At 51.3% G+C, this 21,772-nt stretch overlaps 1 protein-coding gene across 1 annotated transcript in view; it reads left to right on the forward strand.

The window, feature by feature from the left end:
- TBC1D22A (TBC1 domain family member 22A) overlaps nucleotides 1-21,772 on the forward strand; it is a 299,657-nt gene that overhangs the window by 229,532 nt on the left and 48,353 nt on the right. The window lies entirely within an intron of this gene.

Here is a 21,772-nt window from a genome sequence, read left to right on the forward strand (position 1 = left end):
ACGGGGGCCTTACAACCACAGACAGGTATTCTCTCACAGTCTGAGGCCAGAAGTCTGAAGTCAAGGTGTGGGCAGGGCTGCTTCCCTCTGGAGGCTCTCCTAGCCCCTGGTGTCCCCAGCAGCCCCCGGCATTCCGTGGCTTGTGGACGCATCACCCCAGTCCTTGCCTCTGGCTTTGCGGGGCTTTCTCCCCTTGTGTGTCTGTGTCCGCAGTTCCCTTTTCTGATATGGACACCTGTCTAGGACTTCATCTTCACTGCATCTGCAAAGACCCTGTTTCCCACTTAGGTCACGTTCACAGGTCCCCCTGGGGTTAGGACTTGAAGATCCCTTTTCGGGGGACACAGTTAAACCCATAACAGATGGGCAGTCCTGGCACCAAGCGTGGCGGTCGTGCTGGGCAAGGAGCAGTGGCCGGCCCGTCCCTGCCTCCTGGCGGGCGTGCAGAGGGGACCCGTGCTCGGTGGCCCTGGGCAGCTGTGCGGGGCCGTCTGGCTGCTCCCTGCCGGGCCGCTTCATCCGCGGACGCCACGCGTGCTTAGTAAGCACGGGGCCAGGGACATGGCATCGCTGTCCAACGTCTGTACAGACTGAGCTCTTCAGCTCAGTGTGGTCCATGTCAGGAAGGGTTAAATGCTTCGATTGGATGATTTCGCCTGACGGCGTTTTAAGTACAGAAACGGTAGTACGTTTTCAGGGGGGGAAAAAGTCCTTTTCTTATTGCTGTGAATGCACTGTTATCAGTACACCACTGTGGCTTTGTGGCTTTGGGGGCCAACCCGGGCCTGGTCGTGCTCAGCAGTGGGGCGGAGCTGGGCCCCCTGTACTGTCTCTGTCACCGGAAAGCCGAGCCCTGGGCGCACCTGGGTTTGCATAACTGAGAGTCGCCTCGAGGGACTTTGTCTTCGTTATCCTTGGGATCTCCGGTGTGATAAGGTGTCAAGAATGAGCTGCTTTTAATTAAATTTCACAGAGAAAAGATGTTAACTCTAGAAGTGTCTTTCTTTTCTGCAACTGACAGTGTCTTTTGAAAAGTGTCCTCTACACATTAATCTCCGTCATTACGAAGAGGCCGTCCTAAAGGATGTATCAGTGTTTTAAAAAGCAGAGTCTCAATTATAAATTAAGCGTATTTTTGAATCTGTCTCCGGCTCCTCACTAACGTCAGCCCCGGCCTCAACGTTGCGCGGCACAGATGTGGTTTTTGCTCGGGCGGTGGCCTTTCTCCCCAGGACGTGAGCAGAGACCTCGCAGGGCCTTCTCCCGTCGCCTGGCCCCGTGCGCCTGGACCTGCTCCAGAGCAGGGGGGTCGAGGAATAAATTGTGTCCAAGATTTCATTTCCCTGCTGTGCTTCTCCGTGGAGACCTAGCAAGGTCCTTCAGTTCCAAGGGCTAAATTGATTGGATGGATCCCTGGGGAAGACCTAAGGGAGCATATCCTCGGATTTCCCCTCTCATTTTAGGGGCCCAGAGAGTAAAGATCTTGAAGTCTCTACGTTCCCCGCCCTCCAGCTGCACGTGAGCAAAGGGAGGGAGGGAGGAAGAGCCCAAGGCTGCTCTGCCCGGAGCCTTGTCCCCGGATGCCACCCACGCTTTCTGGTGCCTCATCTCATCCCTGTTTCCTGGTGCCAGGAAGCAGCCGGGTTTCGGTGTTGCGTTTGGTCCGGAGGCTCAGGGATCCCTGGCCGCTTCTGCATGCCTCTTGGAGTCCGCGGCCAGCCCCCTTGGCTGCGGTGCGCGGGGCGGGGGAGGACGGATGCTGGTAGGTGGAAGGGTTGTGGGGAAACGCCGCATTTTGGACCTGCTGACTTGGAGGACCTTGGACACCGTCTGGGGACCACGGCCAGTGGATGACTGGACCTAGGGACCCAGCAGAGGAAGGCCTTGTCTGTGGACACCCTGCGCGGTGAGGTGAGGTGTGGGACACGCAGGGAGTGTGCTTTCGGCAAGCCTGTGTCGTTGTGACATGCCGACACGTTGTGGGATCTGAGCCACCAGTGATTAAATAAGCCAGGGCTGCACGTAGAGCACACAGTCACTTCCCAGAAAGTCGGCGGCTTTGTTGAAAAGAGAAAAAGGCCCCCAACTGCACGAAAACAACCTCCAAGCCGCCTCCTGCCCAGTGCAGGAAGGTGGCTGCCCTGGAACCCCTGAGTGGGACTTCGCCGAGGGCTGGCCGCTGCGCCCCCAGAGCCGCAGCTGGGTCATGGCCCAGCGGGTGGAAGAGAAGCTCGCCCGGGGCAGCCCCACCCCTGTTCCCGTTCCTTTGGTGGCCGACTCGCCCTGCAGAGGGAGGCTGCAGCGTGCAGTCCAGTCGCGCCCCGCCCGGCTGCTTGTCGGCATTCCTGGAAGGGAGGGGCGGATTTGGGTGGAGTGGAGAGCGTCCGCAGGACTCCCTGCCCTGGCTGCTCGGGTCTAGGAGGGCCGAGCTTACCTGGGGTCGCCGACTTCCCTGAAGCTCCCCTGAGTCCTCCACGGAGCAGCTGTCCCCCTGGGGCGGCGAGGAGAGCCCTGGCCCCTGGATGGACTTGACCTCAGAGCACACTGGTGTCTCTGCTCTCTGCCCGGCCCACTTCTTCATCTGGTTGTTTTTATCCAGTTTTAAAGCTTGTTCTGGATAGGTGAAGGCAGAGCTTTTTGGGGCTTTTTTTTTTTTTTTTTTTAAATTGGGTGGCACTGTTCCTGCAGGCCTCCCTGCCTGCGCTGGCCCGCCTCACACCAGCCTGCTTTAAAGCCTCTGGCTGGCCTCCTTCCAGGAGTGTAGAGGCAAAGAGGCCGTTGGAAGGCGAATCCCAGCGTGCCGTTCTTCCAGGTGTTACTTTATTTTTTAAAAAATTTATTTATTTATTTTTAAAAATTTTATTTAGTTTTGGCTGCGTTGGGTCTTCGTTGCTGCGCGCGGGCTTTCTCTAGTTGCGGCGAGCAGGGGCTACTCTTTGTTGCGGCGCGTGGGCTTCTCATTGTTGTGGCTTCTCTTGTTGCGGAGCACGGGCTCTAGGCACGCAGGCTTCGGTAGTTGTGGCACATGGGCTCAATAGTCGTGGCGCACGGGCTTAGTTGCTCCGCGGCATGTGGGATCTTCCCGGACCAGGGCTCGAACCCGTGTCCCCTGCATTGGCAGGTGGATTTTTAACCACTGCGCCACCAGGGAAGCCCCCCCAGGTGTTGTTTTAAATGAATAAATCCCGCCTCCTCTTTCATTCATCCTAGTGATGAAGAGGTGAGACTCAGGGGAGAGAGGGCCTGCAGAGATGGGCACAGACATACACAGGGTAGACGGGGCCTTTCTCCCTCCTGAGAGGCTTCCCTTTGTGTGACCGCAGTGAACTCCAACACGGTTGGCTCACAGAGGGCCAGGGAGCCAGCTGAGAGGTCCTTGGGGTTGCTGCCACAAAGCCAGGCCTGTCCCGCACCGTCCTGTCCTGTCCAGCCCAGGACGGTGGGGAGGTTTGCGTGCACCCTCGTGGGTCAGGCTAGAACAGGCAGAGATGCTGGGGCTGGAGCCAGGGCCTCAGGAAGGAACGGTGGCCGTTTATGCAGTAACTCGGAAGAAACCGATGAAAAGCCCGCGCTCGCGGCCGTGCTCTGCTCAGCCTTTGACCAGCCTTGAGGCTCCACCGGGTCTGCCTTTGAAGGTGGGGGGAGGGGAGAGGCGCCTGCCAGTCTCGTCTCCCCGGAGCACACTTGTCCGTCCGTCTGTCTGTCCATCCCTTCATATCTGATGCTCTGAGCACTCGTGTGGGTATTGGGACCTGTGCGAGCGCTCGTGCCGGACACGAAAAGACAGTCGAGAACACCTTGTGCCTTGGGGGCCTTCAGGTACGTGGGGGACGGAGGGTAGGCGCTCCTTCACCACAGCCAGTAGAAGGTGCTAGGCAGGGACTGCCAGGGTGGGTGGCTCAGCCGTCCAGGCCGCAGGCAGGCTCTGGTCTCCTGGCTCTTGTTTTCTCAGCCGGCCAGCAGTGGGGGACCTTGTGGGCAGAGGTCTGGGTGCCAGGCTGCAGGGGCAGGTACCTGCTGTGTGCCGCCACCACCTCGGGCGAGGCATCCCCTGTGCGTGGCCCGCCATCGGGGAGAGGACCCTGTTCCCCCAGGCCCCCTCCTCCCCTCTGCCAGCGTCTCTGGGGGTGAAGCAGACATCACGCTGGGCCGTCAGGAGAGCCGGCCTCGCCCGGGGCATCGCACCCCTCCCCCGGAAGTGTGCGCAGCAGGACCCGAGACGCTGAAGGAGAAAGGCCTCCCGGTGCGGCCGTGGCCTTGCTGCGCCTGCAGCCTCCCCTGTGTCTCACAGGGACTTAAATATGGGGTCTTTCCAGGGCTTGAATGATCCTGAATCGTGTCATCAGGTGGAATCTGCAGGGTAGTATTTACATACCTGTGACGTCGCTCAAACCCTGGGGCCGGAAGCTCCAGTGGTTGCTCTATTCATGGACTCGTGTTGCAGTCAAGTGTGGCAGTTGTTGGACATCTGTGGGAATGGGTATGATTGTGTCCTCTTTAATGAGCTAACAATTTCATGCCGAGGTCTCAGCAGCGCTATTGTTTAGAATAAAAGGAGACATGCAGATGAGGCCAGGGCTCAGATTGTGGCGTGAACAATGCTGGCAGCCTCTTTATTGGACCCATTAGTTAATTCCCCATCAGCCAGTTTCCCTGGGAATGAACTGGAAAAATAATTAAGATGATACATGGGGTGAGGAGTTTAGATATTCAAAAGGTGAAGGCGAGAATTAGTTTAATACATAATTAGACATATTATTTGTGACTGTACATTTTTTTAAGCGTGTTTCACTGAGGCAGTGGGGTCCTATTTTTAGTCCTGGACGGCTCATAAACACCATTTGGGACTGTGTTTCAACTCATGAAGGCTCATAAATTTTCTTAGTGACATTAAGTGGCGAATTGTCTTGTCCATTGTTAAAATAACTCCAACTGCAAAATCAAATAATACAACAAAAGTTGCAAAAGCAAGTTTTTAAAGGAGTTAATTTGACTAAATTACCAAGTGAAATTCTGGGTGTTTGCACCAAATTGAAAGAGTTTCAGCAAAGAATCTCCAGGTTCACGTTATTTGTGTGGTAAATTTGACCCGGAGGACGAACCTCCCTTGCCAGCCTGCTGTTGATGGAGTGGTCCAGGTGGGAGGCCCCCTCACCAGGTCCTGTGCAGCCCGGTTCTCAGCCCAGGCTGCAGGGCTGTGTGTGTCAGGCCCCGTGGACAGCTGTCGAGTCCGCCCTCGAATGGCGCAGACGCGTTTGAGTTCCACCAGCCCTAAACTCTTGGTCAGCATCGTCCCCTTCCTCAAGAGCCACCGCTCAGGGCGGAACCAAAGCGGCCCTGACCGCCCCACACCGTCCACCCAAGTGGTTCCCTGCGATTCCCTATTATCGTGAATTACATGCTGAAGACGGCCCAGCAATTCCGTTTCTGGGAATCTTAGGATATAAACGTTTCTTAAAGTTATCGATGTTAAGTTGGAACCCTATACCGGGGCTTCGGTCTTGTTTTTTTTTAATGGGCAACTTCAGACTCATTTTAGAAGCCAGGCTGCTGAATGATTGGAGGAATGACCATAAACCATAAATGAAAAAAAATAAAAACCACTTAACGAAGAGCCCACGGTGGCAGCACCATCATAAGCACTTGGTGTTACACCTTGGCTTGTGTGGCCATCGGGCAACTGCGCCGGGAGCCGGGCCCCGCCTGCATCATCCGTGGGTCCTCCTGAGGCTCAGGGCCCGCCCGGCGCTGCCCCGAGGTCTCCCAGCCACGAAGCTGCTGTGGGCCGGCTCGTCGAACCTGGTCTTCCCGCTGGGCTTGACGAGGCCGTGGCCGTGCGTGTGGCCCTCAGTCAGTCCCTTCTGGTCTTCGGCTGCTTTTTGGTGGCAGTGCAGGGCCGCTCTCCTCCTCTCTCCACGTGGAATGCTGGGCGCCCCTGGTCTTCCGGGGGTCAGCTGCACCCCACTGTTAGTCTTTGCTTTCATAGTCAGAGTTAAAATGGGAAACCCTTAGCTCAGGGCTGGAGGGAAAGGGTTCCACCCTGCCGTTTCCATTCTTTCCTTTTAAATGAAACTCTGTCCATGTATCATCCTGTGATTTGATCTGTCAGCCCAGAAACACATGCTAATGCTTTATAGCCGTGGCTTGTCGCAGTTCTGGGAAAGAGGAAAACAAATAAGCGAGTCCTAGTAAACAAAAGTTACGTCCTCATCTGAGTTTCCGAGTCCAGAGAGCCCATGTGATGGGGACGCCAGGCAGGCTCTCCCTCCTTGCCGGGGAGGGGCGTGTGCTCGCTCGCTGGGAGTCACGCAGGGCTCTGATGAGAAGTGAGCGGCGTGTTTGGCTGGGCTCAGCCTTCCTCCCCTGAGACCGCTGCCTCTTTGGGTTGCAAATTACACACTCAGCTTAGGGCTGGAGCCGGCTGCGTCCCCTTGGTCTTTAAGAGCATCGTATGAAGCATCACGTTTCCCGGTGGATGAGCACGGTGTGGGCGCTCAGAGACCTCTGCGCGTGCTTGCTCGGGGAAGGCCCACCGAGGCGGAGGCGTGCGGGGGCGGGAGGGCAGCGCTGAGCTCTGGGGACAGGAGGGACGCGGGGGCAGAGCCTGGAGAGGCTGCCCAGGGGCGGGGCAGGGGAGGGAGGCTGCCCAGCTGTGCAGCTGCCGGAGGGACTGAAACTCAGGGTCCTTCGGGCAGGCCCCCGCTTCTCCCCAGCGGCCCCTCTGCCTGGTTCGCTGCTCTCCGGCACGAGGCTACTGTGTGATTCTGAAAATAAGCCCACGGAGCTTCTCATCGCGGCCGTCTTGGCTCCAGCAGGGCGGTGCCTGATCCCACACTCGGCTGGAAGCGACCTACCAAGTTGGCTCAGCAGGGTGGCGTTTGCACCGGTTTCAGATGTCGGGGCCCTCGTTCCTCTGCACCCGCAGCGCTTTGCTGGGCCCCATTAGTGCTCCTGCTGTTCTGTGGAGGCGCCGTCTTCACGCGTGTGCCACACACACACTAGCTGGGAGTCCTGGAGGGTGGGACCGGCCGGCTGGGCTCCGTGCGCCACCCCGCCGCACGGGGCCCGGCACGCCGGCGTCCGCAGAGGGCTGCGTGGGAGGTGGCGGGGGGGTGCCTGGCACCCCCGATCTGATTTACCTGGTGTCTTGCAGGGCACGCCTGTAAACACCTGCCAGACCTCGTTTCCGGGGGAGGGTAACACGGCCCTGCCTCCCAGTCCTCACTGCTGTGTGCCTCTTGGGGCTACATCTCACGTCGGGTTCAACAGCCCAAGCTCTGTCCTGCCAGCTGCAGTCGGGCCCCGCGCTCCGGCATGAAGGGCGGATGGCTCCGGGCAGCTTCTTGGTCCTGGGGTCAGCTTTGAATGTAAAACTGGAAAGCTTCTAAATTTATTAAAGGCTTTCTTTGGGGGCTGGAAATATGCAATAGATTTTCTATCCCTCTCAATTCTCTCTTAAAATTTAATGCTGCCATAAAAATGATGGATAACAAATTATTCCAGGAAAAATGATACTGATAGACTCTTCTAACTGTTGAAGCAGAAGCGTAGACTTGGCGAGGAAATATATGTGACCCAGAAAACTCACAAGGAAATAGGAGATCATGTACTTTGTGGAAACCGCAACTGCATAATGTTGTTCCAGGCTGCAGAAAACACTTTTTATTCAAGGTATTGAAGTACTGAATCTATCTTGTGCCGTTGGCACCTTTATTAACCTAGTAACATCGTGCCTTTCTGGAGTTCATCGAGTGGCCTTTCCTGCTTGGAACATCGCAGAATCCCAGCAAATGAGCAGGAAAGACCAAACTTTAAGGCTTAAAGTCAGAAAGTTCCCGTGTGACAGCCTGTGTCCCTTACTCTCTCGAACCTTCCTTGGCCCCCTCAGTGCATCCTTCCAGAGAGCTCTGCCCACACGGTCTTGAACTGTGGGAGGCTGTGATTAAAGCCGCGGATGGCGGATGGCGGGGCTTAGGACTGCCCCGCCCGGACGCGGTGACGGTGGCGGGAAGGCGAGCTGACAGCCAGCCCGCAGGCCGGCAGGAGGGAGGAGGAGCTGTGTACAGACCGGACAGGCGCTCAGACCGCACCGCAGTCTGAGGACAGTTGTTGCGGGGCACGCCGCCCTCTGTTCCGTGGTAGGCCTTGGGAACATCATTCCGTGGTAGGTCTTTTAAAGAACATCGTATTAAAAGACAGCGACTCAGGCTGGACTTCCCGACCGTTGCACGCCAGAGCAGTGGGCGGGATGGTGCCGACGGCGTCTTACTGCCGATGCCCTAGCACCTCTCAGACCAGCATCCGGGCGAGGGCAGGGCTTAAATGGAGCCCCAGGGAGCCGCCGGCCGAGGTGGCCCCGGTTGGCGCGCGTGGTCACGCGTGTATTCCCCTGACATGTGTCGCCACGTCTATGAGGAGAACCGAGGGAAAGGCCTGGCCGGTATCAGTGATTTCCAGTTGGAAGTGTCACCGCGACAACCCCGGCGGTGCCGGAAGCAGGCACTTTGTTAATTCTGAGTCTTGACCCTTCCCAGGCAGCTCCACAGTCTTTTCTCTGGAGAGAAGTAGGCTCCCTTGGGAAGTGTCTCTCATTGTTCCTAAGCTACATCCACTCAAGTGAGTAATTTACTTTTTTCTCTAGGTTTGGAAGAAGAGATGCACAAAACCTGTCTAATACTGTCTCTTTACACATTGTAATGTTAGCTTCTTTAAGCTGCTCTTTGCTAGCCGGTTTCTCAGAGAAGAGGCAGGGCCCTATAAACGGTGCTGCCTCAGTTCTGCTGTCCTCTTGGTCCCGTAAACCTCAGAAACTCCATGCCACCTGGGCACCTGTCCCACTACTTTCCTGCCTAATCACCTTCACTGGCACCTCTCTTGCCCGTCAGATAAAGCCCAGAAGCCTCGGGCTGGCGGTCAGGGATCTTTACCACGCAGCCCCATCCTACACTCACAGTACCGTTTATCAAAACTCTGGGGAACATCTACTCCAGGTTAGGCCTGGGCCAGCCGGGGTAGCGGGAAAGCACAGACGCGAGTGAGACGCAACCCTTGCCACCTTAGAGCTCACCGCCCGCTGGAGAAATTAGACTGAAGGGAGGGGGACGGTCAAGAGCCCAGGTGCAAACCCAGGAGCTCCGGGGGGACTCCGATCCCTGTATCGCTTCCCGCGTGGGTCCGAGGCAGCCCTGTAGCATGCTGAGCTTTAAATATGGTATATCACGTGATCCTCAGATCACCCAGAAATGCCGATAGACTATCCAAAGCAGACTTGTAAGTGCATGAAAACTTGCAGGAAAGCAGCAGGGTCATCCCAGAGGCCCAAATGAAAATAGATGGGAGGGGGGAGCGTTTTTCTTTGCCAGTCTTTAGGCCTGGGTTTGAACAAACACTTGGAGCAAGAGGTCAACCGTGTGCCCCTCGCAGGTAGGGAGTGCAGAGCTAAGGCACTTAGGTAAGGCCATACTGAAAGGCCATACTCTTGGACAGAGGATGAACTAGAAGGGAAAGAATCCATTTGCCAGCCTGGGAGACCACCGGGTGTACCTCGGTCTCAGCCTGGGCTCTCAGGTGAGGGTGAGGGAAAGGATGTTCCTCCCTGTTAACTTTTACTCAGGGCCACGTTTAGCATTTGAATTGACTGAGAACTGAGCAGTTAGCATAGAAAGATATTAAAGGCTATTAATATCAGTGGAACGCCTCACATAATTATAACTGGAGACTTTAATTTTTCTGTCTCAGTGATTGATAAAATAGGCCAAAAATCAGTAAAGATAAAGGAGATACAGAAATACCATCAGGCAACTTGCTTGAGCTCATTAATAATCCAGCAACTAGGGGTACCCAGCCACATTCTTTTCAAGTACACAGTGGCCAATAACCACAATAGTTTACATCCTGGGCCATAAAACAACTCTGAAAATGTAAAAGGATTGAAATTATACAGAGGATGTCATCCAACCATAATAGAATTAAGTTAGAAATCAATAAGAATGATGTCTACAATTCTCCAAATTTTTGAGAATTAGGCAGCACACCACTAAAAAACCCTTGTGTCAAAGAAATCAGATAATATTTTAAACTGAATGAATAATAAAAATGTAACATTTGAATTTGTAGTATGCAGCTAAAGCAGTGCTTGGAGAGCTAACATATTCCTATAAATGCATACATCAGAAAAGAAGAAAGAGTTAAAATCAGTAATTTTAGTTTCCACCTTCAGAAGATAGAAAAAGAAGAGGGAATTAATTCCCAAGGAAGCAGAAGGAAGGAAATAACAATGAAAAGGGCAAAAATCAGTAAAATAGAAAATGGGCAAGCAGTAGAGGAAATCAACAAAATCAAAAGTTAGTTTAATAAAAAGTTTAGTAACACTGAAAAATCTCCAGCTAGGCTAATCAAGACCAAAAAAAAAAAAAAAAAAAAAAAAGAAAGAAAACAGAGAGAGGAAAAAAAAAAGGACCAGTATCATGAATAAAGAGGGGCCATCATTACAGATCCTACAGATATTTAAAACTTAGCAAGGGAATATTATTCACAACTTGTAACAGTCAGTCAAGTTAACAACACAGAGGAAAAGGACAGATTCCTAAAGGATACAAATGATCAAACTTTGCACATGAAGAAATAAGAAGCCTGAAAAGCCCTGTATTCATTTAAGAAATGCCTTTCATAATTAAGAACCTTTCTGTAGTGACAAGTGCAGGCACAAATGACTTCACTGGTGAACTTTCAAATACTTAAGGAAGAAATAATACTAATCTTACACAAATTCAGAGCATAGAGGAAGAGAGGACACTTCTCAGCTCTTTTTGTTAGTCAGCCTAACTGAGATACCCAAATGAGACGAGGACGCTATAATAAAAGAAAATTATAAACCAATACCTTAATTAACAAACTTGCAGAAACCTTTGACAGAGCATTAGCAAATCAAATCAAGTAAATTATAAAAAATAACAGTACATCACGATCAAGGGGATTTATCTCAGGCATGCAAGGTTGGTTTAACATTCAAAAATAAATCAATGTCATTGATCCCAGTAACAGAATAAGGGGGAAAACTATAAGATCATGTCAAAAGATGCAGAAAAAGCATTTGATAATTCAACACCCACTCACGAAGAGAACTCTCAGTAAACTGTAAATAGAAGGAAGCTTCCTCGATGATAAAAGGCATCCAGAAACCCTACAGCTTACATCGCATTTAATGGTAAAGTTAGCAAATGCTTTCCCCCTAAGTTGAGAACAAGGCAAAGATATTTGCTCTCACCACTTCTATTCAATATTATACGTGAAGGTCTAGCCAGGACAATCAGGAATGAAAATGAAATAAAAATTAGAATGATTGGAAAGTAAAAAGTTAAACTGTCCTTATTGATTACATATGTAGAAAATCCTAGAGTCTGACAAAAAAAAAAAAAAGAACAAGAACTAATAAAGATGCTGGTTACAGGTTAATATGCAAAAATCAATTGTATATCTATGTATTAGCAGTGAAAAATTAGAAGATGAAACTTAGAGACCAATATCATTTATACTAACATGAAATTCATGAAAATACATACAATTTTAACTAAAGATACTTAAGATTTTTACACTAAAAATTGCAAAGCATTGCTCAGAGAAGTTGAAATACTTGGTGAGATATACACCATGTTTATAAGTTGAAAGACTTATTAAGATATTAATTCTCCGCAAATTGATCTGTAGAGTCAGTGCACTCCCAATCGTATTCTACCAAAGCTTTTTTGTAGAAACTAACAAGTTTATTCTAAAATGTATATGGAAATACAAAAGACCTAAGATTGCAAAACTTACATTTTGTTAAAGAAGAACTAAGATGGAGGGCTTAAAGTCTTGATTTCAAGATGTACCATAAAGCTGCAGTAATCAAGACGGTGTGATGTTGACGAAAGACTGAATAGTAGAGTAATGGAACCAGGTGAAGTCCAGAATAGTTAAGAGGCACACTGGGAGGAAGTATTTATCATACGCATATTTGACAAAGGACTCCTATCCAGGGTATATAAAAATTCCTGTAGCTCACTATTACAAAGACAAATAGCTCCATTAAAAAATGGACAGAAGACTCAGACATTTTACAAAAGTAGATGAATAGCCAATAAACACTTGAAAAAGTACTCTACATCATTAGTCATCAGAGAAATGCAAAGTAGACCACAGTGAGAGACCACTATACACTCACCAGAATGGCTAAAATTCAAAGAATTGACGGTGCTAAACATTGGCAAGTATGTGGAATCTTATATGTGGCTGGTGGAATGGTGATGCTGCTGGGGAGAAGTGGCCATTTCTTATAAAACTAAGCATACATCTGCCCGCTGATCCAAGAGCCCCATTCCCAGGTCTTTACACAAGAGAAGTGAACATTTATGTTCACACACACACACACACACACACACACACACACACACACACACACACCCCTTGTAGGAGAGTGATCGGAGCAGCTTTATTCATGTTAGCCCAAACCGGAAACAGCTCAAACACCTATCAGCGGGGGATGGGTAAACAAATTCATACCGTGTGATGCTTTTCAGCGACAATGGAATGAATCTCGAAGACACCGTGTTTGCCAGTGAAGGCCGAACACCAGAGTGCGTACCGTGTGAGTTCATTTATATGAGGTTTTGGAACTGGCGAAACGGATCAGCGGTGAGAGAGCTCCCAACCGTGGGTTTCCTGTGCCTCCCCTGCAGGATGCCTGGGAAGGGAGCATTCTGTATTCATAGGGATGTTGATTCCGCTGGTGCATTTACTTGTCGAAACTCATCAGGCAAGTATTCTGAGGTTTCTGAATTTCTCCTTATGTAAATTCCACATCAGAAAAAGCTAATAAAAGTTTTAAAATACTGGCTAGACATACTCAATTAAAAAAAAAAACTGTCCCTAAAACCGTAAAACAAAACAAAAACGGAGTCAACGCATGAACCCAGAGTAAGTGGAACACTGAAGTCATATTTTTTAAATCTTTTGAGCTTGAGCTTCAGTTTTGAGGCCTTACCAAGTGCTTGGGACAGAAGGAAACGTTCACCGCAGGCAGTGAGGTGAAGGGAAGAGCCCTCTGAATAAATCAGTCACCCCCAGAGGGCTCTGTCCTCAGGGTCAGGCTGCTTAGCAATAGCTCCCGCCCTGCCCCAGGACCCTCGTGCCAAGGTGTGTGTGTGTGTGTGTGTGCGCGCGCGCGCGCGCGCGCCCGTTACCAGGGAGGGTTTTAAGACGCTCTGCGTAAGTTTGAAAGACAAAATATCACAATTTAGGGAGGACTGCGGATGTAGAGCAGTAAGAACCATCATACGCACTGGAGGGGCCGGCGGGGGGGGAGTGTAAACTAGTAAAAAACTCTTCAAAAAATCATTTGGGGGCTTCCCTGGTGGCGCAGTGGTTGCGCGTCCGCCTGCTGATGCAGGGGAACCGGGTTCGCGCCCCGGTCTGGGAGGATCCCACATGCCGCGGAGCGGCTGGGCCCGTGAGCCACGGCCGCTGAGCCTGCGCGTCCGGAGCCTGTGCTCCGCAACGGGAGAGGCCGCAGCAGAGGGAGGCCCGCGTACCACAAAAAAAAAAAAAAAAAAAAATCATTTGGCTTTTCCTAGGAAAGTTGAGGATATACATTCTTCTCCACCCAGGTACTCCACTCCTGGGTTATATGTACTCAGAGCCGCGCTGTCACTAGCCACATGTGGCCGTTTAGATGAATATTAGTTAGAATTTAAAGAACTGAAAAATTTAGTTCCCCAGTCCTATAGGCCAGCTTTCAAGTACTCAGGGCCCCGCTGCGGCTGGCGGCTGGCGGCTGCCGATTGGACAGCGCAGACGTAAGACGTTCCCATCGTTGCAGACTCCCGCACGGCACGGTGGTTCTCAAAGTGTGGTCCTTGCGTCAGCAGCCACGGCCGCGCTGGGGAGCTCGTCAGACACGCAGCTTGTCGGGCGCCGTCCCGAAGGTCCCCTGGATCAGACGTGCCGGCGGGGTGGGGCTCCGAGTGACTCGGGCGCGCGCAGCGGGTTGAGGACCTGTCATCTAGAGAGACTCTTACAGATGTGCACGAGGGTTCCAGCGGCGCTGATTTGCAGCAGCCAGAGATGGAGACGAGCCTGAAGACCCATCGGCAGTAGGGTGGATGGAGGAATTGTGGAGTGTCAGCGCGGCACGGAAAGTAATAACGGTCTGCAGCTGCGTGAAGCGACAGGCGTGTATTTCAGGGACGCAGTGTTGGGTGAAATAAAAGTCCTCGAGCCATACATACCTTGTACTGCGTTTATCTAAAATTCAGATCCAGAGGGAAACAGCTGTGGTGCAAAGATAAAGGAAGTCAAGGAAATTTGGGATACTGTTTACCTTCGAAGGGTTGGAACCTCAAGGAAAGGGCTGGGCTGGCTGTGGAGAAAGTTACCCAGTGAGAGGTTAGTTTGCTTCTTAAACAATGGATAGTAAGCCGAAGAATTCTTGTTCTGTTGGTGTGCTTTTACTGCCATATATGTAAAAAATATTTGGTATTAACTCGATATTTAGTTAAACAATTTAAACATAGTAAAATATCAAAGTATTTGGCTGGTCATGAATTGAGTTTTTCCAAAAAGTAAAATTGAGCACCAAAAATATTATTTTAAATACCCACAGATTCAATGAATATTTCATTCATGTAATCTTAAAGTATATTTGTCAGATTTTGTTTGAATTTTCCTTCCTAGCATTTATTCCTCCTTTTGGGACATAAAAGGATTAGAAATAAAATGCTGGGCAAAGCTCTCCCGTTCAAACTCAAGCAGAAGCAAAATAGGAATGATAATATTAAGATGAAAAAGACTGAAGGAAATTGTATTGAGTAAATTAAAGACAGCCATTTTATTGTAGCAAAACAACATTAAATATACATGTCCTAAGTCATGGAGATAAGAAAACATAAAGCCAGAATCTGATAGAAAGATTACAGTTGTAATGGAGAACTTTAGTTCTTTCTTATCAGTGTGTGAATTATCCAACAGAAAAAAAATAATGGCCAAGGATCTGAACAGTATAATTTTCATGGTCAAATTAATATTTATTCACCAGGAACCCAGAGATGGGAGAATAGCTGGGCTCTGTTTAGAAAGGGTCACACCAACATCTGCATCCATGCACGTGGATACACGTGCATCCTGCATCCACATACATGTGCGCTGGTGAAGGGGCAAAGCAAAGGAATCTTCATTTAAACAGTGAAGTTAAAATCGTATTCCAGGTTAAAAATTTTCAGCCCACCAGTGCCCACTACACGCCCTGCCTCAGTAGCCCGTGTGAAATATCTGATGACCGTGATGTGTCCATTGAGCCCGTGCCGTCAGCCGTGTGGGCAGCACGGGGTCCAGGCCAGGGGGTTGATCAGTGTTCCTTTTCCTGCGAATTAGAAGGGTAGCCCCTCACTGTGTAGAGGGAACATGGGGTCTCTTTGTATTATTTCTTGCAACTGAATGTGGATCTACGGTTATCTCGGCAAAAGGTTCGATGAGAAAACAGCAACGTAGGCCCTTGTCCCTCTGTACCGCTAGGACATATGCAGTAGTATTTGTACGAGGGGTAATGTTACCCAGCGCCCACCGAAGGTGAGCCGTCAGCCAGTAGTGACTGACCCGTAAGCTGGTAAGAAAGGCAGGCAGCCAGCAGGGAGGTGAGGACAGGGCTGCAGCAGGTCGAAAGCAGGGCCCAGGAAGGACGCATGCAAGGGCTACTTGTCGTCCGCTTGCCACCAACACAGGCTCTTCCCTGTTGTTCCAGGAACCATCCGAAAGTTAAGCTGGAGAAAACAGAAAATGCTGTGTCCACAGGGCCTATCCGTTGTGGCACTGCTTGTAACGGTGAAAGGCCCGAAGCCCCACACGCGTCCGTCAGCACAGGGCTGGTTGACTAAACTGGCACTCCCAGGGGTGGGTGCGCCCCACGGGGTGAGGAGGGTTGAGGGGGCTTTCTGCGCGTGGCTGGGGGCCTCCTGGCTGTTCTGTTTACTGCGAGGGGCAAGGCACAGAGCACGCGTGGGTGCCCTCACTCACTTGTTGGTTGGGTGGTTGGTTGGGAGCGTATGAGCAGACACACAGACACACACGGACAGACAGACACACACGCACCTTTTCCTGAGTGCGCACATGTTTACTTATATTACAAAGAAAAGCCAGTGAAAGGGTAAACCAGAACCTAGCGGAAAAGGTGCGGTCTTCGTGGGGAGGATGGGTGGTGTGGAGAGACGGGGACGTAGCCCGACTTCTCCAAATGCACCGTGTTTGAGGTTTTTACTGTGGAATCGTGTTGCTTTTCATAAGTGTAAAACCAAACTAAACCTAAGCAAGTGGGCCTTAAAAAGCAAGGACACAATTAAAAGGTAAAAAATGAACCTAACTCTATGTTGAGTTGGTGTTCTGATCACACAGAGCAAAATGACTTTGAATAGACTTCTGAGCAATTTGCATGTACAGTCCTAGTAGCATATATTTCAAACACAAAAAGAATGGCAAAAAAATTTAAAACCTCTACTCAGTAATCCTATTTTTAGTAATAACATTAGTGCTATCTTGAGACTGTTGTTTACATACACACATTACACATAAATACATACATTAGGGTAAAGCAAATAAGTAATTATGATAATGTTGTAGGAACTAAGATTTTTAACCTAAAAGAGAATCAAGCATAAAATCAAAGAAGGAAAAACGCTATAATCTTAAATATGATTTAAGACTCAGTATGAACCTGTGATGTATTCTCCTCTTTAAAAGAAAATCACATCTTCTAGCTTCCTCCGCTGAAAATTATTGGGTCCAGTGATCAACCCGGTGTAAATGAACACCCTGTGGGGTCTCCCTGCCATTTCCCGTGAAAAGGAACCAGGGCTCCTTAGGAAGAGGCACGGTCCCAGGTCTCGGGCAGGAGTTCAGGATGATTCTGGAGCATCTCATCGTAAAGAAAACAAGGGGCCTCTCAGAGACTTCTGGGGTCACGTCAGAAGCCCAACTTAAAGGGGTCAGAAGTGGGAAAATTGAACATCCGGAAGAATTATGAAGGCAGTGGATTAAAATAAACCAAATATGTTAAAGTCTATGAATGCGTCATGATTTCTAAATTACACCCTCACCAGCTCGCCTTTGAGGGCTGCTAGGGCATCGCCTGATGAACACAAGGAACGGTTCAAGCAAGTATTGCGCTTTTCTGGTAATCACATAGTCTCTGAGGAGAAGTTATTCCTTACAGAAAAAAAGCGGATATAAACGCAGAGGGAAGGAAAGAATCACGTTGTCACCCTAATGATATAACAGGTTAAGGACTCTCACCAATGGCTTTGAAAATCTTCAGAGGGGGCTGGCAGGGAACTTGCTAACGCGTGGATCCGTCTGGCAAAGCCCGGACCCGCTAATCAATCACAGTGTCGTGAAGGAGAGACGCAGAAGCCACGAGCCTCCTGATGGGAAAAGCACGAAGGGCGCGCTGCTCCATCAATTCCCGCAAAGCAGAATTGCATCCGACTCCGCCCCAGCTTCAGGGTCTAAGTCCAAGCTCACAGGACCTCCTGGGGAAGGGGACGCGGGCGCCACTTGCCGGCCAGAGCCCGGGTGGGAAACACCCACAGAACACGTGACCTGCTTTTCACGGATGACCTGTGAGGACGGGTATTTCCTTAGAATATTCCCACAGCATGTGGGCGGCGCGGGGGCTGGGTAAGAGATGAAACAGGTTCGGCCACGTGTGGTCGTTGCGGACCCTGCGAATGGGTACACGGGCTCCTTTATTCTGTGCTTTCTAGTTTGGGGAGCTTTTGAAAAGTCTTACTATAAAACGTTTTTAGAAATCACTCTGAAGGCCTGGCCTGGGGGAGGGAGTTTGGAAGGAGCTAGGCCTGAAAGGATGTAGAGTAGTCCTGTAGTCATGGCGGCAGGACCATTGGACACGACAAGGGACAGCCGCATCGTGTCAGACTCTCTCTTATTTCTTAGTTTGCCTCCGCGTCTGTGTAATGTTCCTTGTTTTAGCTCACAGGAAATTCTTTTCTCTGTTGTCGAAGTTTTCTGCTAAATCTGGGCGTTCCCTAGAGAATGGCTATTGGGTGAATGTGGATTCTTTTTGTTCAGATTAGCTTCAAAGCAATAACAGTCGTAGTCACAGCCTTATTCACAAGCGGGCTGATTTAAATCTTGACTCAAGGTTGGCGGTCTGAGGCTATTCAGTCACTGGGAAGCAGCGAGCTTAGTCCGTAACTCGGGACTTGATCGCGGCCTTCGTTCATTCACTCGGTATTTTGACCATCTTCCAAATACCCGCTGTGTGTGGAACCACTGCGCTAGCTGCTGGGGGAGACCCAGGCAAAGGGGAGGCAGGTCCTCGTCCCCAGAAGCTCACAACCCAAGTGGTTCTCAGGTTTCGCCTCGTGTGACAGCCTCTTGGGAGCTGGTTAAGAATGAAGGGTCCAGGCTTGTGACCAGGCGAGTGAGATTCTGCTTCTGCCTCGCGCTGAGAGCGGACATCTGTCGGTCCGTCTGAGCCTCATCCACCCGACGGGCCCCAAGGCACATCTGATGCCAAGCACTGAGCTGGCATGAAGGGCACAGGTGACGTGAGGCCCAGCCCCTGCCTGCAGGGAGCTCCCCGTCAGCCGGGGGCGTCTGGGACCCGCCAAGCTCGCGCCCTCTCGTTTCAGACAGCGTCATCCGGTGGAGGGTGTGCGTGGCCCCCGTGGACCTCCACCACCACCGTCTGCTCCCGCGTTCTCCCCTGGCTGAGTAACTTTGGGGAATGCCAGTCAAGGAGATGGAAAAGCTAACATTTTGGCTCAAGTCCGTGTCCTTTGTTGCTTTGTTGTAGCAAACGAGTGATCTTTCCCCTGTCCGGGCAGACACGGAGCCTGCCTCTGTCCTCTGCTCTCAGAATCCTCCTCCTTCGTTTACTAGCAGCATGGGACTTGACAGAGAGCTGCTCGTGAGGCTGATGGCCGTGTGGGTGAGTGGACAGAGGCAGGCATCCAGAAACGACCCTTCCGGGAGTGGACTCGGGGTCCTGCCCTCGCAGTGCAAACCCTGGAGCCCGTCCCGACGCCCGAGGCCTGAGAAGGTGTCTGGCTCAGCTCTCCCTTTCCGTCGAGGAGCCTGAGGTTCGTTTGGAGCTAAGCTGTCTGTCCGTCCTTAACAAGTTTCACACTCGTGCTCAGCATGAGATGCGCCTCGGGGTGTCGGCCTCGTTCTCTGACCCTGTCCGGGCGCAGGGCTTTGTGCTGTGCACCCAGACACGTCACCCTGGCCTTCCCGGAGCTCGCCCCGCGAGTAGACACGCGCTCTGCGCTCCTAGACGAGCACTTGGCAGCCGAGGCAGCGCGGGAGCTGGGACGAGGTCGGCGGCCTCTCCAGGAGGGCAGAGGGAGCCCCGTGGGCCGGTGTCCGCGCAGAGGGCAGGGCTGCAGGAGCGGGCTGCACACGCGTGTCCTCGTGTATTGTGGGGACATGGCCCTGAGCACAGGAGGGAGGCTGCACAGCCCTTGGGGTCAGCCAAGAGAGGCCGCAGGGGAGGCGGCCGGGGAGGTGCGGGCAGAGGCAGGGGCCTCCGAGGCCTTGGGAGCTGGGAGGAGCCTCAGGAGAGAGTCCGGGAGGAGGCCAGGGCTGGCGCTGCAGTGGAGACGGGGGCGGCGAGGGGGGGGACCCAGCTCCCGAGCACACGCTCGGCACACAGGCAGGGTGTGCCACTTGAGCTCTCCCGGTGCCAGCCTGTGGACGGGCACGTGTGCAGGCCTGCCTGTCCAGCGAAGGGAAGTGCCGCCCCGTCCTCGCAGGGCTGTGGACGGGCAGTCGGCTTGTTCACCGAGAGCTGCAGCTTGCTCGCTCACTCTGACCTTTCTTCTCTCTTGGCTCAGTCGGGTCTACAGAGAGAATTGAAGCTTTGAGTTATTAACTGGTGTGATGTCATTTCTTACTTCAAAGAAAAACTAATCAGGACCCACAGCAGGATCTTCTCCCTTTAAATTTGCCAGGAACATCCTTGACAGACTTTAAACAACAGCAGGGATTATCAGGTTGGACAGGGTGGCAAAAACGCCTGTAAGGTGGTGCCCATAGTCCAGACCGTGCTTCGTGGTCTCACAAAGATGCCAGGCCGTCAGGGATGCAGTGTTTAAATTTGGGAAACGGGAGGGGCCGTAAGAAGGACAGCCGAGGTTAGTGACAATGTGGTGCTGGCTCTGGCCCCAGCGGTTCTCCAGAACTTGTATAATTCACGAAGTTTTGGCAGAGCAGCATTCAAAGGGTGCCTTTGATTTCATCCATAAAGGAGCCAGGCGTGTGCAGGCAGCACAACACTTGTGAACTTGTGGTGCGAGCCCCCCCTCGCCTGATGTCTCTTGGAGGTGACGAGCGGCCCGAGCTCCGGGGGCGCCGAGTGGCGCACAGTCTGCTCCGAGCGCACGTGCTGGGGGAATGTGTGTCCGTCCTGAGGCCCGTGCCAGCATATTCAAATCAAAGCCATTGTTTGTTTGGCTCTTAACTGGTTTTCGCTGGTGTGCCTTGTCTGCATTTAAGGATCAACTTCTCCCTGATGGCTCTGTGAGCCGTAGGAGCTTGTTGTTTCTGTTGTTGATTAATTGAATACCTAAACCAATCGTTCGTCAGTTAAAAGGACCTAGGAACACAGCACCGGAGAATGCCTTTCAAAACTGAAGATGGATCGTGATCTGAGTGACGGTTAATTTTGTGTGTCAACCAGGCTGGGCCACGATACCCAGCTATTTGGTCAAATATTAGTCTGGATGTTTCTGGGAAGGTGTTCCTGGGTGAGATTAACATTTAAATCGGTGGACTCTGAATAAAGCAGATTGCCCTCCATCACATGGGTGGGCCTCGTCTAATCAGCTGAAGGCCCGAGTGAAGCAAAGGCCAGCCTCCCCGGAGCAAGAAGCAGTTCTGCCTCCAGAAGGCCTTTGCAGTTCAACTGCAGCATCAGCTCTTCCCTGGGCCTGCAGCCTGCTGGGCTTCCCCGGCAGATTTTGGACTCTAAAAGCTTCTGTAGTCAGTCTCTTTATACATATGTATATGTGTGTGTGTGTGTGTGTGTGTGTGTGTGTATGTATATATACACATATATATGTATATATATATAAACGTGTGTGTCCTGTTGTCCCAACGCACACGCATCCTTTTGGTGCTGTTTCTCCAGAGAACCCTGATACATCATCAACAAAGGAATAAACATTTATTAGGAATGTAAACAAATATTTCAGTATTCTTTGTTATCTTATGCTCTTTCCAGCTTTAAAATGTTCATTTCCGTTGGGAATTGCTGACACATCAGAGCGACAGCAGGTGGGTCACCTCCCTTTCCCAGACCAGCCCTCCCTGTTGGATGAGCATCCAACCAGTGACTCCCGGAATGGAGTGGACTGGCCGTGACCTTTGTCCTTTAGCCATTTGGAGTGTTCTCAGACGTGGACAGACACATGCCTGAATTACCTGGCAAGAGATAATAGATCAGTCACTCTGAGGCCGGCTGGATGAGCACCAGCTCATTTATGCCTCGGGATTTGGCTGCATAATGAAATGTGATTTACAGTTCCATTACCAGCCCAGGCCCCACACATGAGGGCATTGGTGTGAGTTTTAGGATGGTCGTGCTCTGCATGCCTGGTAGGTAATTGTGTAATGCGCTGGCCTGGTGATGAATATTTCAAAGGAAATCATAGCAAAGATTTTGCTTGCACAGCCGAAGCTGGTGCACTCGGATCCGCACAAAGAATGGGAAACAATTCCTGTCGTT

This window comes from Physeter macrocephalus, chromosome 6, assembly GCF_002837175.3.
Source record: "Physeter macrocephalus isolate SW-GA chromosome 6, ASM283717v5, whole genome shotgun sequence".
Lineage (NCBI taxonomy): Eukaryota > Metazoa > Chordata > Mammalia > Artiodactyla > Physeteridae > Physeter > Physeter macrocephalus.